The 15,607-nt window shown below is 40.5% G+C and overlaps 1 long non-coding RNA gene across 1 annotated transcript; it reads left to right on the plus strand.

Moving 5' to 3' along the window:
- The first annotated feature begins 6,473 nt into the window (after window positions 1-6,473).
- Window positions 6,474-12,011, plus strand: LOC143887640 (uncharacterized). The gene is made up of 2 exons (XR_013254319.1): window positions 6,474-8,065; window positions 11,612-12,011. It is a non-coding gene; the product is annotated as an uncharacterized LOC143887640 (long non-coding RNA).
- The last annotated feature ends 3,596 nt before the right edge of the window (window positions 12,012-15,607 follow it).

Below are 15,607 nucleotides of genomic sequence, written 5' to 3' on the forward strand. Positions count from 1 at the left end.
AAAGTATTTCCGATGTCTCTGACAGGAGTAGCTAAAAAGTGGTTCCTTCATTTGAAACCCGAAGAGCTTGGAACCTTAGAAGAAATTGCTAACAAGTTTGTTGAACAATTTTCGATAGAAGAAGGAATAGAAGTTACAAAGAGGGATCTGAAAGCAATAAAGCAAGGTCCTCAAGAAACGTTTACCTCTTTTGCAAAAAGATGGAGAAGAAAAGCGGCCCAGATGACTAGTCGCCTTCCTGAAGAAGACCAGATCAAAATTGTGGTCAAGAACTTGTCTTCGCAGTATTACCACTTCATGGCGATGCAGTATTATTGTGATTTCAGTCACTTGATCAAGACAGGAACCGTAACTGAAGATGCGTTGTTGAAGGGTTCTTTGGCGAAGTCATCTTTCGATCCAAGGAATGGAAAGAAACCAATGGTAGCATCAAAGCCTAAAGTTAATAATGTAAGTACTGCACGTCCTGTAAGAAGAGTTGTGGCAGAGACAGAGCAGCCAGTGAGGAAAGCGCCAAGGCAGTTTGATCCGCTACCTTACCCCTTGTCTGTTGCTCTCAAGAAGTTACTAAGAGACAAAAAGATCACTCTCTTAGAACCGAGACCTCCACCACCTATCCTCCCTAGATATTGGCGTGAAGATCAGTATTGTGCATATCATCAAGGAACAGGGCACCTAACAGATAACTGCATGGCTTTGAAACATAAAATTCAGGATATGATAGAAGCGAAAAAAATTGCTGTATCTATGCCAAATATTACCCGGAATCCATTACCAACTCATGCTGCACGACCACCACCTACAGTTGGGGCGGTTTTTACTGAAGAGACTATTCTTGACCCTGCCTCCCTGATCTGTGCTATCACTTCCGATTCACCCACTGTCTTTACATTTGGCGAGGAAATTGAAGAAGTAGAGGAAGAGAAACCTTATGTGCTGTGTGGAGACGAAGATGACTATGCTGAGTCTTCTGTTGGTCCCTACATTCTGCAATGTGATGAAGAGGAAATCCAAGATACTGTTCCCTATATTCTGGGCTTGATGATGATGATTTTGAATTCCTGAGCGATCAATGTGATGAAATCCGCCATGTTACACGTGGTGGGCGAATTTTCAAACCCGCCGAGTTAAGAGCTGAGAACCCAGCTGAAGTTATAAGGGTTGCAGAAGCGCAGAAACAGAACAAGCCAAGTTACGAAGAAGAAGATGAGAGTCTTTTGCGTCAACTTAAAAAGACTCAGGCTAATATCTCAATTTGGGGTTTACTTATGGCTTCCCCAGAGCACCGTCATGTTATGTTAAGAGAGTTCAACGCTGCACAGGTATCTGTAGATATCACGCCTGATGAACTGGTTGGTTTAGTAGCGATGGCCAGGGTATCCAAGACTCTTTCTTTCACTCATGAGGATCTACCATCTGACGGTCGCAATCATACACGTCCACTAAAAATCACAGTTATCTGTAACGGGAAGAAAGTCCCAGAAGTACTAGTTGACAATGGGTCCGCGTTGAACGTATGTCCGTTAACTACGGCTACTGTTTTGGGATTTGGGCCAGGTGATTTCATCTCTTCTGAACAAGGAATTCTGGCGTATGATGGTACCAGACGCAATGTTATTGGAATACTAGCAACTGAAATTCTGATAGGAGGAGAAATTTTTGAAGTAGAGTTCCAAGTGCTTGATATCAAAGCGTCTTTCCTTCTTCTGCTTGGCCGACCTTGGCTCCATAAAGTTGGAGTTATTCCTTCTTCACTGCACCAAAAACTTAAGTTCATCAGAAACAACAGGGTGATAACAGTCAAGGGTGATCCTGATTTAGAGGTAGGCCAAATTTCGCAAGTGGGTACCTCAGAAAAGAAAGGTGATGTTAGTCTGACCGGGTTCTCTGTTGAAGTCACGGCCATATCATTTGAGAAAGCAGTGAATGAAGAGATTCTGTTTCTTACCAGTACAAACCCCCAGGTTGTAAAAATGATGCGTATCCAAGGGTATATTCCAGGCGCAGGTTTGGGCCGCAATCATCAGGGGATAGTCAAATGGCCTAACTTGAGAAAGAATGAAGGGTTGTTTGGACTCGGATATGAGCCTACTCTTGAAGAGATTAGAAAAATGAGAAAATACATGCAGAAATGGTCCGAGCTCCGTCGTCAAGGTCTAGAGCTGCCAATGAAACCAGTTAGTCTGATCAGAAATGGTAAGTACCGCAGAGAGGGCGATGACTTTGCATTCTGTGGGTTCGCAGAGCCATGGTTTGATGAGTTCTCAGGGCAAGAGTTGCCAGGGTTTGAGATATTCTTTGATATGGAGCTGCCAGATGAGTATCCGAGTTTGCAGATTCATGAGATCGAACCAGAGGTTGACTGGGCTGATATCCTTGAGCCGTGTCTTCTGAATTCCCTGTTCCAGGTTGAGTTACCGATCGTAGCCATGATCGGAGGAGATGCGCTGATTCTTAATCCTGAAAGCCTTATCACCCCAGCCGAGGGACCCCTCACGAACTGGAGTTCCCAGGTACAGTCGTGATCGAGCCCACCGATGAGATTGATGAATCAGTTACATCTACAGTTAAGTCTGTTGAGTCTGTTCATACTCTAGTCCAGTCTGATGATGAGTCTGTAAATATTCGTAAGGTTTTCGATATTGAGCCTATTGAAGGCGCGTCAACAGATGTAACTTCGGTTTCTTGGAATGAAATAAAAGACTCTTCTCTTTATTTGCCTGTCTCTACTTCAATTTCTGCTTCTTTATCTGAACAAAGACTCCCTTTCTGATAATGATGCCGACGAAACTCCCCCTGAAATCAAACACATGATTAGACAGGAGGAGCAGCGTCGAGCAAAACCACTCGAAGAGAAAATTGAGACCATCAATATAGGTGATGAAACCCTAATTCGGGAAATTCGAATTGGCAAAGCATTAACTCCTGAAGAGCGTGAGGAATTAATTGAGACTGAAAGCATTGTACCATGTTCAGGGGTATCAACGCCGTGTCGAGAAAGCCGTCAACGAGAAAGTTCGTGTCCGAGACCTCAAGAAAGGAGATCTTGTGCTGAAATCCTTCCGGACACCAGTATATGACCCCGGGGGTAAATCCAAGCCAAATTGGTCAGGTCCGTACATTGTCGACGAAGTACTGCCTAGAAAAGCCGTCAGACTCCTAGATGAAAATGGAGAAAAGCTAACAGAGCCAACAAACCTTGACCAACTCAAGAAATACTATGCTTAGCGCACCAGAAGGCCTTCTTTGGCTGACCAGAGCTTCAAACCAAAAAAAAAAAAATCCTTCAAAAAAAAAAGCAAACATATCAAGAGAATCCTTTGCAAAACCCCTTTAAGCTTACACAAAATCAAAACTATTCACTTTTCAAAACCCATAAACCAGGGGCATTTTTGCCATGAACTACGCTCGGCCTGATCCCAACTTCACGGGGGTACGTAGGCAACCTGATCTAGTCAGGCTCGGCCGACCTTTAAAGAAACAAAAAAAGAAGCAAAACATCTCCATTCAACCTTGATCGAACTACGCGAACCTGATCCCCAACTCTTTGGGGGTACGTAGGCAGTCTGGACAGTCCAGATTCGGTCGAAATGCTTGCAAACTCATTAAAACTCCGTCCCTTCGAACCCTAACCTACCTAAAAGTCGTTTTGGTGCAATAGGCAAAGGTTTGTAAAAAAAAAAACAACAACAATGGAGTCTGAAGACCCGTTAGATTGAAAACCCGCAAGGGTGATCTAAGCAAAAGTTAGGGTCATTTACCTGCTAAGTTGAAAACCCGAAAGGACGGCTTAGGCAAAAATCAAGGTGTCAGCCTGCTGGATTGAAAACCCGCAAGGGCAATTCAGGCAAAAATTAAGGCAAGCGATCCGCCAGATTGAAAACCTGAAAAGGCGATCTGGTCAGTGGCAGTGACTTCCCAAGAAGCTGAACAACTGGAGGTAGACAAGACCTGTAACCCAGTAATGGCATCATCAAAGTCTGAATAGTGCCAGCATGACTTACTTTGATCTTCCTCTAAACTAGGGCCATTTAAGACCAAGCAATCTAAAAGAGTTTAACGACAAGGATGGTAATACCAGAAAAGGGAATGAATCACCTTTAAGTATGGTATTCAAGTTACTCTAAGAGTGGTTAACCTTTACCATTTAAAACGTATGTCAGGTTAAGAAGCAAGTTGAGTCTTTCATGAAGTCCAAGCCTTATGCTTATCAATGTCTTTTACTCGTCACTTGTCGAAGTCTGTCGCGTGTCAAGTATAGATCCCAAAGTCTTGTACGGTCTCTATCTTTCCTTGAGCTGGGGTGACAGGCACCAAAGCAAGAAGTCGCATCTCCGGAAGATAATGTGAATAAGAACAGGGTTCAGGGGAAGGGCAGATTATTAAGCTTAAGAGAAAATTTCAACAGCTGGCAGAATTGAAAAAGACCTTTCAGGCAAAATCAGTCTCCTGTTTTCCTTTTTCTTGGCATGAAGAGCTTTGTAAATCCAATATTCATGAAATGAAATATTTGTTTATCCGCATTTATATTGCTTTCTTAAGACTATGGTCATGGAAGTATAAAATGCACTAGGGGCATCTTTTATGACTTGGCGCGTCATGCCAAGTCATAAAAGCTGTCAAGCGTGCAAAGGTAATCAAAGCGAATGTCTCCAGCAAGTTGAGATAGGAGAACCATGAGCACATCTCGAGTCAAACCTCCAAATTCCCTAGCTGAGGCAACTCTCCAACAGAGTCAAATCCCCGGCAAAACCAGTTCCCCAGTGGAGTCTAAAATCTTCTTTCTAGAGGGTCCGCTGTCAACTGCTCAAAGCCTTCAATTCCTAGCAAAGCATTCAACTCCCAGCAGAATCCAATTCTTTCAAAAAGGGTCAATGCCCAAAATCCCGGCAAAATCCAATTCTTTCAAAAAGGGTCAATGCCCAAAATCCCAGCAAATCACTTGAGTCCGTTCCTCATCAAGGAACTCGTACTCCCATTTTCTCAGCAAGAGACAAAGCAATTCTCAAAGGGATCAATCTGAATCAATCAATCAATCAATCCAGCAACTATATCAAAAAAAAGAAGAAGAAGAGAGGTTCCCGCTTCTTTGGAGAGGAAAAGCATTCTCCAAAGAAATCAATCTAAATCAATCCATTCAAATCAATTAATCAATCAAAAGCAAGAGGGTATCAATCTTTTCATAAGAATTTTACTCCTCAATCAAATTTTCCTTGCTTGTTACTGCGTGAGGGTTCCGCATAACAAAGCTTTTTCTTTTGATTAGTGCGTGAGGGTTCCGCTTAATTAAATTTTTCCTTTTGTTATCGTGTGAGGGTTCCACGTAACAAATTCTCCTTGCTTGTTACTGCGTGAGGGTTCCGCATAACATAGCTTTCCATTTTGATTAGTGCGTGAGGGTTCCACATAACAAAATTTTTCTGCTTGTTACTGCGTGAGGGTTCCGCATAACAAAGCTTTCCATTTTGATTAGTGCGTGAGGGTTCCGCCTAATTAAATTTTTCCCTTTTTGTTATTGTGTGAGGGTTCCGCATAACAAACTTTTCCTGCTTGTTACTGCGTGAGGGTTCCGCATAACAAAGCTTTCCATTTTGATTAGTGCGTGAGGGTTCCGCCTAATTAAATTTTTCCCTTTTTGTTATTGTGTGAGGGTTCCACATAACAAATTTCCCCTGCGTGTTACTGCGTGATGGTTCCGCATAACAAAGCTTTCCTTTTTATTAGTGCGTGAGGGTTCCGCCTAATTAAATTTTTCTCTTTTTGTTATTATGTGAAGGTTCCACATAACAAATTTTCCCTGCTTGTTACTGCGTGAAGTTCCGCATAACAAAGCTTCCCTATTAGTTAGCGTGTGAAGATTCGACCTACCTAAATCCCTTTTTCAGAGCGTGTAGGTTCCGCCTGATTGTTCCAATCCTGTTTTCAGTTCGTGTGGGTTCCGCCTGATTATTCAAAACCTCAGTTTCAGTACGTGTAGGTTCCGCATGTCTGTCTAAAATCTCATTTTCAGTGCGTGTTGGTTCCGCCTGATTGTTCAAAGTTCAAATTATCATTCAATCAAAATCCAATCCCCTTTGTATCATTTCATTTCAAATCTCGGGCCGATCAAAATGTGTTGTCTCTTCAACTTTGGCATTCGTGCGGCAAGCACACTCTGCCAAAGAGGGGCATCTGTAGACACCCCATTTTGACCGGACCATTTTCCCCAAAATTTTATTGACCCGCAATGTTCAGGAAAGTATCCCTGCAATTTTTCAGAAAAGTCGGACAAGAGATGGAAGAAAAGAGGACCTAAATATACCATTCCAAGTAGAAAGGAGGTGAAATAGTTGAATGAGGGTGCCCATTGATAAGAAGAAAAGGAAAATAGAATATAATGGTAAGAAGGTAAAATCACCTCACCCTAGGGATATTTTGGTAAAATGAGTATTACTTCCTTTATAAGCAATGAATATGGGTTGTTGGATCAAAAGGTGAAGTGTAGGGTTTAGATAAATTGGAATGTTCTAGGCTTTTAATATTTGTTAAGTGAAATTAGGGTGGAAGAGAGAAAAGACAAGTAGAGAGGGTGTTATAATCAAAGCTTGGGGTGCAAATATATCATTGGCCTCCCCACCATTCTTACCCAGGACACCCCCCCTGTAAGATAAAAAAAGAAATAGTCACAATATACTAGAGTGGGCTGTCCTTGGGAAAATGAGAGGGGTGAGCATATTATTTCCTTCATTAAAACCCACCGAACTAGGGTTTTCAAGGAGAGGTTTTCTTGAGAAGCAAGAAAAGAGGAGGCAGAGAGAGAGAGAGAGAGAGGTCTTCTTCAACCTCTCCTATCTCCGGCCAATTTTCCACCACCATCCGACCAAGCCGCACCTCCGGCCATCTCCCTCATCTCCCCGGCCAAGCTCCCATTGCCGCCACCACCGACCAGCCACTATCTTCATCTTCACCTCCCAAACTCCATTTTCTTCGGCCACTTCACCAGAATCCGACCACCATCGTCATCTCTACCTCTATCTACCTCTTCATCAACCATCTCCCATTCGTTTTCCTAAACCCAAACCCCAATCCTTCGTCTTCTCTAGCCACCTCCATTAAACCCAAATCAGCCACTACCATCTCTAAACCCACTTCTGCAAACCCAAACCCCATTTTCCGGTTATCTTCTCCAAATCCCAAACCCAAATCCGGCCCAACTCCATCTTCCCCGGCAAAATTGTGCCGGAATCCGCCCTCTTCCCTCACCAGCTATCTCTATTACCCCCATCTCCATTGTTTTCCACCATTAACACAACCCAAACCCATTTTTAGAGCTACCTCCATCTCCAATTCTCAAACCCATTTTCCAAATTAAACCCTTGACCGAACCCATTTTCTCCGGCCACTCGCCATGTCCGGGCATTTTGGCCTCTAACCCATTACCCAAACTCATTTCTACCTGTTCTTTTACTTCCCTTGCATCACCACCACCACTAAGGCCGACCACCACCACCAACACCACCATTGAAGGGGAGAAAAAATTCAGAGAGAGAGGGCTGGATAGAGAAAAAAAGATAAAGCAGAGAGAAGAAGAGGAGAAGAGCTTGACTACCATTTCGTTTTCCCCGACCCCAACTCCGGTCGGATCCATCACCACCATCTTCAACCCCATTCCACAGCCACCTTCACCACAAACCCAATTCGATTTTTCCCTCTTTTTTTGCAGCCATCAGTATCCATCTCCACCATCATCTCCTCCTTCAAAAACCCTATCCATTGAAACCCCCAACTCCATTCCCACCGGCCTCTACACCGCCAACCCATCTCCACCTCCTTAATTTTCACCTTCTCCATCACCACAGCAGCCCCACTTTCACCATTTTTTTTTATCACCCTCAACCTCTTACTACCATTTTATTCAGCCTTCCCTTATCTCCAACTAGTAGACCCGTTTGCTGGTCATTAAATCTCCTCATTCGTCATATTCATTGTGATATCGCCATCTTCTCTTTCAACACATACCGCAATCTCTCTGACATTAGTACACCGGAAGACCTTCAGCCATCACAGCTCTCTACCTCTAAGTCAGGTAACCCTCTCCAATTTTCAGTAGTGTTTTACCTCTGTGAATTCTCAAAATTAGGCTATCTTGGTGAATTTCTAGATGAGCTTTGTGATTCAAGGCCAATTTGCTGATTTAGATCGAAATGGTTTAATGCCACGGTGAATAGAAACGAATTTATCCCAATTTTACTCATGATTTTGTCTGTGGCATCCTACTACGATCCTTTTAACTTGATTTCTTTGAGATTTTGGAAGTAGAATAGATGCATTTATCTCTTTGAGCTATGTTCTTTTGGTGTTTTTGATTGAAAACTATAACAGTCATGCCAAACCATGTTCCTCTGTTCTTCTCTATTGATTTGTTTTATGAATGTGAATATGTGCTAGTGCTGTGTGGTTCTCTGCCTCAATATAGGCTCTGTTTAACAAGATTTCTCTCATGTTATATGTTGGCTATCCAATTCATCAAGCTCAGGTGCTATGTACGTGTTTTATTCTTGATTTAAATTAGTGTGTATCAGTTTACATGTTTAATTCTATCAGATCTGTAGTCACGTACATGCTTTTCCTCTGCTCCATATACTCATGCTGTCCTTTAGACCTGTGTTACATACATACAAAGTGTTGGTACGAAGCCTTTGTCCTTTTAGGCAACTCGAAGAACCAGATTTTCACTTGGATTTGCAGCATGGCCCTGTTACCATTCAAAGGCTTATAATGTTTTGGCCTCAGTATGATCATAGAAGCATTGCTGTAGCGATATCATTAGCTTGAAAGAGAGCTCTCTTCTATTTCTTATGGGAAATGGCATCAGCACACTTAGGTTCCAATAACTGCGTGACCCCATCTTGTCTCTATCTCTCAGTTTATGAAACTCTTTTGGCAATTTTAACCATATTATAAAAGATCCTTAAATATTAGGAGGTGAAATGCTTGAATTAAACTGTTGAAACATGATATTGTTGATATTGTCTCTTCAGTTTGCTTATGAGAGGTTTTTTTTTACCTTCACTGTAATAACATCCTTCCTGATAGTTCTGTGAATACTAAAAGGCAAGGTGAGCTTGTACAAATATTAGATCATGCGAGTAACAGCATCATCTCCCTAACACATCTCGTTTTGTGGACAGACACCTATGCTCCCATTTTCTAATATTTGAATGAAATTAGCTTGCCTTTTAAATCTTCCTGAGCTGTCCAGGGAAGCTTCTTCTTAAGTGATTACCAGGGTATGTGGGAATTCTTCTATTGTCAAAAGACAAGACAGGATAGCGCAATTATGGGAACAAAGTAGTGATGATGCCATTTCAGCATAGGCAATTGACATTCACAACGCTATGTTTCGGGATTGTCGTGGGTGTTTCGAGAGCCACCTCTTACCATTCTTGTCATTTTTCTTTCTATAGGATTCTTATAGGGCTTAGGGGTTCCCTCTTCTTTGAAATCGTCATTTCCTACAGGGCTTAGGAGTTTTCCTTCATTCGAGATCACTATCTCTTGCAGGGTTTGGGGGTCTTCTTCCTCTTTAGGGTCCACTCTTCACGTTCCTCAGGATCCTCCTTGAGTTTCGGGATTCCATCTATCATGGGAACGCTTTGTCGGGTTAGCCGACGACGGACGGCAACCTCCTGAGCCGAAACCCCCCTTTTAATCAAAAACGGATAAACAAAATCACATAAAAATCAAATAACCAAAAATCCAAAAACAATCAAAAATTCAAAAACAACAAAAGCGTTTTTCGAAAAGCTGTTTCGAACTACGTCGACTTGATCCCTTTCCACAGGGTACGTAGGCAGCTTGGGATATTCATCCCAAGCCTTTTCAATAAAATCATTCAAACCCTTCAAAAAATCATTTAAACATCCAAAAAGTTTTCGAAAAGATCTTCCCCTAGAGTTAGGAGTCTGTCCTAGATGTTTGGGGTGTCTTAGAGTTGGAAGTCTGTCCTGGTTATGTGGATGCTTTGTATGTCTTGTCGAGTGAGTGTCCTTAGAGTTGGAGGCCTCGAGTCGTGGTCGGCTAGACACTTAGTCGAGCCGATGGCTAGATTAGGATGCACTTAGTTAGCCCGTTGTTTTCCTTAGGACATATAGCCTAGTTACACATAGGATGTAGGGCCCACCTGCATTAGCTTAAGGCTAACCAACTTGCATTAGTTAGGGCATATAGAGAGTCCTAAAATTCACAATTCACTTGAACTTAAGAAATCACACAAGAAGCTTTAAAAAAAACTAGTCGGGTCTAGTTTATCGAGTTTAGGATAGTGGTCTAGGCACATTTAGGCATAGTAGCTTAGATTAGGCCACCGAACTATGTTGACTCTGATTCTTTCCGAGGCCGGGATACGTAGAGCAGCCGGGATGGAAGGCCGTCTTGGTCCGAGTCAAGCTTCACAATAGATCCTAGGGTTTGTTAGTCGAGTCGTGTGTGGTGTCAGGTAGTGTTGTGTGTTTTGTTGTATTTTCTTATCTCTCTGTGCAGACCGTATACCTTTAGCTGTAGCATGCATGTGTTTGTCCACCAAAACTTAGACACCAATTAGGCATGCCACTCTTAACTTAGCTATGCTTAGGTGACACTACTTTCATTCATTTGGTGTTTGCTTGTTATTCCCATCCCTGGGACATGCATGCTTAGGTAGACGTTATCTCGGGGATATTCGTTCCCATTTCACATGATTTTCGCCCAAAACTCTTCAAAGTTAATAAATAAATGGCAATAGAGACTAGGTGCTTGCACTTGGACGAATTGGGGGTGCTCTTTGGACCTTCCCCATTCGTCACCAGGCACGGACTCTTGAATCTCTGGTTATCCATTGCAACATAGTGTTTTCATGGGATCCAGGGCCCATTTCCTTGGATGGCGACTCTTCATATTTTAGGTACGTCTTGGTTTCGAGACTTCGGTCTCCGAATCAGGAGGTATCTCACTTACATATCGCCACCCATGCTGTGAGTGGCGTCATTTTGGGAGTTCCTTGGTAGAGCTCTCCTTCACATTGTGGAGATCTTAGAGGATTGACGAAGGGATCTCGTATCCTCGTCGTCACCGTCCTCGGGATCGGGGTCCACACTATACCAGTGCCCAACATATATCAAAAAACCACCTTTGTTTTTTTTTTGTCCAGGACGAAGATATCAAATCAGATGACGTCAATTTCAAACAAGTTACATAACTTTTATGGTTAAGCTCAGTTTGGAGGAAGTGACATAGCTTTCCTATCACTTTTGACTGGAGAATCACATGACTACCCTTTTTGCTTACAAAATATGTTAATATTACATGTAAAGTAATTGTATACATCTGCTTCTTAACCCTATGTATATTTTAACTACAACTTTGTAAATAGAGGTTACCTTGTGTTATGTAACTTAGACTAATTTTTCCACTCTCATGTAATCTATTATGAAAACCTGAACACCACATGAAACAAAAAAGATACTTATCACTGGTTTGATCTTCCAAACAAGTACTTACAATAGAACAACTCTTATATGCATCCTTTTTTATGCTTACAACTAGATCTTAGTCATGCTCCAATTCTTATTGATCTCTTTTTTTCTCAATGTAGGTGCTTATTCTAACAGATCGAAATCTGAGCATGCCTTCCAAGAAGCTTCTTATATCATTCTTATAGTTGTTGAACTACATCTTTTAATGATCGAAGATGGACATATCATTACCCATAAGATTCAAACTTCTTTTTTATATTCCCATTTGATAATTATCATACATAGGTTACTTTGTATATGCACACACCTTCCCATTGCATGGAGGCCAAGTAGAGAAGAAGACATCCTTGCTATTACTACAACTAATTTTTTGTTGTTTTCTCTGTTTACCCATCAATGATAGTTCAATAGTTTGTTAATTATCACAAGTATCTTCTCAATCTGCAGGTATGAAGGATGGTGTTGCAGTTGAACCGACTAAGTATATGGTGTTCATTTATAACATCTTTGCATTTCTTATCTTTTGACCTACAAGTTTTCTGTTATCAATCAGATGCCCTTATAGAACTTCATTTGTCATTATTCTTACAGGAAATTGATCACTCGTGCAACACACGTGCATTTTTACTAGTATATATAAAGCACAAGAGTTGATATCTTATAATACAGACAATATATTTAGTTCAGTAGCGGAGCCAAGGCGGGACGAGGGGAAATTTTGTATTGGATTTTGCCTCTCTTTAATATTTACCGAAATCTGGTTTTGGAAGTGCTTTCCTTCCAAGTTTCTCTCTCCCTAGTTATCTCTCGTAATTTCTTATTTCCTAAGAATCTATAATAGGTAATAAAGGCATTTTTAACCACGGTTGTTGAACTTGTTTCCACAAAGGCTGCTTTTGAGGCAATTTTATCGCATTTAAGATCTTTATAAATGCAATCTTTAACAACTTTCTTCTTTTTTTCAAAATGCCTATTTTTGAGGCTCTTTTATGACATTCTCTCTAACGACACCTATTTTTGAAGCATTTAACCCATTGGGCTCACACCCCCTGTAGGATAATTGGCACCCCTTGAACATGAAAAAAGGGTTCATGTTAAAGGGGTGCAAATTATCCTATAGGGGGTGAGAATTTATCATCTCTGTAACTCATTATGTTAGTTCGATGCCATTGGAGTTGTGGAACAAGCAGTGATCCATGTTCCCTGGGTAGTATTATTAATAAAATTCATATTAGTGTTCGGGATTCTGCTTTAAATGGTCTTCAAAGATTTCTTCTCAAAGATATTCTGCTTAAGTTTTGCTCAATTATCAAGCATTGGTGCTGAGATAGTTTTCTTTTATATCTAGATTGGATTCTGACAGGTGAATACCTTACCTTTGAATCAACCCAAGATATGTACTTATGCTTTTGGATTTAATCTTCATGAACAAATCAGCACACAATTTTTTCAGTGTTAGCACTTCTTAAAAGAATGCAATAGGTTAATTTCATTCAATTGGTGCATAAATGAATAGTATACTTAAATCCGGATTTATTTTGGATATTTTTTCTCCACAGTGCACTGCTTCACAAGAGATTTTTCACCATGTTAAGACTGTTGGGTGGGGAATGGGAAGCGTAGGTAATCTAATGTTTACACACCTTCCACCAAAAACCTAACAAATAGATGTTCAAAATATAAAATACATGGTGCGCTTTTTTTTAAATAGGTTGTACCAATGAAATTCCGTTGATTTTAAAAAAGTATAGTCGACCCACTTTAGAGGATGATCCAAACCGTTCATTTGTTGGGCGACAAATTAATATGATGGGTAGTGGCAGAAAATTATGGAAAAATTAATAGAGTTTTTCTTTTCCCTATTTTTCATCCCTACCCTCCTTGCCCCTCTCTCACACCAGTTATAAACCAAATTTCATGGAAAAAAATTTCACGGTTGCCAAACATTCAAATCATGCCAATTAGACAATCCCATAAAAAATTGAGGCCTAAAAATTCGGAGTCGCGGGTGAACTCACGACAGTTGATAGTGAGAATCTTGGGTATTAGGTATAAAGGAGAAAAAAAAATTTGCGACGGCGATTTTGAGAGAGAGAGAGCAAATGAGATGAAGAAAGGGGGCGAATTTTTCGTTTCACCGGTCATAAACATCAAATTGTGGGACCAGATAGATGAGTTTACCATTCATCTGCTAGGTGCCACTGGGCCCACCAGCAAATCGGTGAATCAGTTGAGAGCATCCTTCTTGTCGTTCTCTGATGTCTCAAAGCTGTTTTTGTCTTCACAGCACATCATTCTACTCTCCACTAATGGAGCGTTCTACCCCCTTTTTCACCTTCTCATGCTCATGGCCTCCTCTCTCTACTCAACACTCTCGCCTCCTTCCCCATTCCCAAAATTCCCAACTCCACCACCCATTTCCCTAGAGATTTTCAAAAATGGAATTGAAAATTAAAAGGATTTTCACAAGTTTTATTTTAAATATAAAAATAATTTTCAGATAGGGCCAGTCGATCGGGGGTTCCCGGGCGACCGCGGATTGGTTTCTGGAAGTATAAATGATTTCCAGAAATATGTGGCCGAACGACCGCTGCGCGGTCGTCCGTGGTTCTTTGGATCGGAAAAAAAATAAAAGGAACAGAAGTATGTCGGTGAGCGACCGCTGTATCCCAGTCGACCGCGGATGTTTGAAAAACTATCCGTTGGGAGAAAATCGACATGGCTTCTCACTTCTGTTTTTCAACTTTTCTTTATGTCTTTTGCTTCCCAACAGTCATGGATATTTTTCAAACACAAGGGACACTTTGTGGATGATCCAAGACACTTAAGTCGTAAAGAGTTGCAATCGAATAGTCATTATTCAAACCAGTCCAAGAGATGTCTTGAAGGGATGTTTTCCTTAATAAATAGACATCTAATGCTCTATAAAAAGAGTAGAAAATCTGTCTTTTTAGAGTTAGTTATTGCTGGACTTTTCTCTCTCGAAAATTTCCCTACTTTCTTGTTTACTCTCTTGTTTTAGAAGATAGAGTTTTATACAAAATTATACACTAAAAACTGTTTTACTGCAAAAACAGTTTTAGTGAATTTCTCTAAGGCTTGTCATTTTTAAAGGGCATTTTGGGTTTGATTCCGCTTGTGCAAAGCATCGTCAGACATTTGTAGGACAATCCTACAAAGCTTCATTGTATCTTGGAGGCAATTCGCGGATCCCCTTTGCACACTACTGGTGGGGGCGAATATTGTCTTAAGGAAAGCGATTATGCACCTTGAAGCATCACTACCTATTGTTCTTACATATTCATAAGCCACAAACCCCACCAACAATCTTAAGACAATATTCTCAGGGAGATCTTCAAGGCATGCTTTCAAGAAGACAAAATGATGAATTGGATACAATGGTATGAATCATTTTCGTTGGACTTGATTATATAAGGTACGCCTTTATTTACGGATTGTAAATCATGTTTGATTTGATCAAGTTAAGCATAGAGAATTATGTTTAATTCTGTATGCTTTGTGATATCTTCATATTTCCCTTAAAAGAATGAAATCCACCATATTGGAAAGACTATTACAATAGTCTGTGTTTTCAAGGAGGTTTAATTCTCTTGAAAAATTGATTTTATGTCAATATTTAGAGAAAAGTAGAGTTTAAAACTCTTACCTCTAAGATGGTTGAATCTCTTAAGAAAATTGACTTGAATGTCAATAATTAGAGAAAGTAGAGTATAAACTCTTACCATCATATACACGATCAATTGGTGAAGAATTAAGAGTGGGCATAAATATCACTTTCTTATTTAGAATTAAGATTCTTGTTAAGAGAGAAATTTATTTGAAGATATATGTAAGGCATATGAGAATGTTCACTTTCAATTTGAAATGTCATTGAGAAAGGTGAATAATTTTCATGTATGATATAGTTAATTTTATAATCTCTTATTCCTTGGCTGGAAATCGGAAAGAGAAACAAACATGTAAAATGTTATTGATAAGAACAAGTATGGGTTGGTTTTTCTTGTCGCTAAAGTTGGCCTAAGTTGGTGCATACTTCTTGGAAGAGGTTAGATGCACAATATAATAAAGGAATTTTAAAGCTATGATATCCAAGG

The sequence above is a fragment of the Tasmannia lanceolata genome, unplaced genomic scaffold (assembly GCF_043159265.1).
Source record: "Tasmannia lanceolata isolate RefF3 unplaced genomic scaffold, GAP_Taslan_0.1 ptg000012l, whole genome shotgun sequence".
NCBI lineage: Eukaryota > Viridiplantae > Streptophyta > Magnoliopsida > Canellales > Winteraceae > Tasmannia > Tasmannia lanceolata.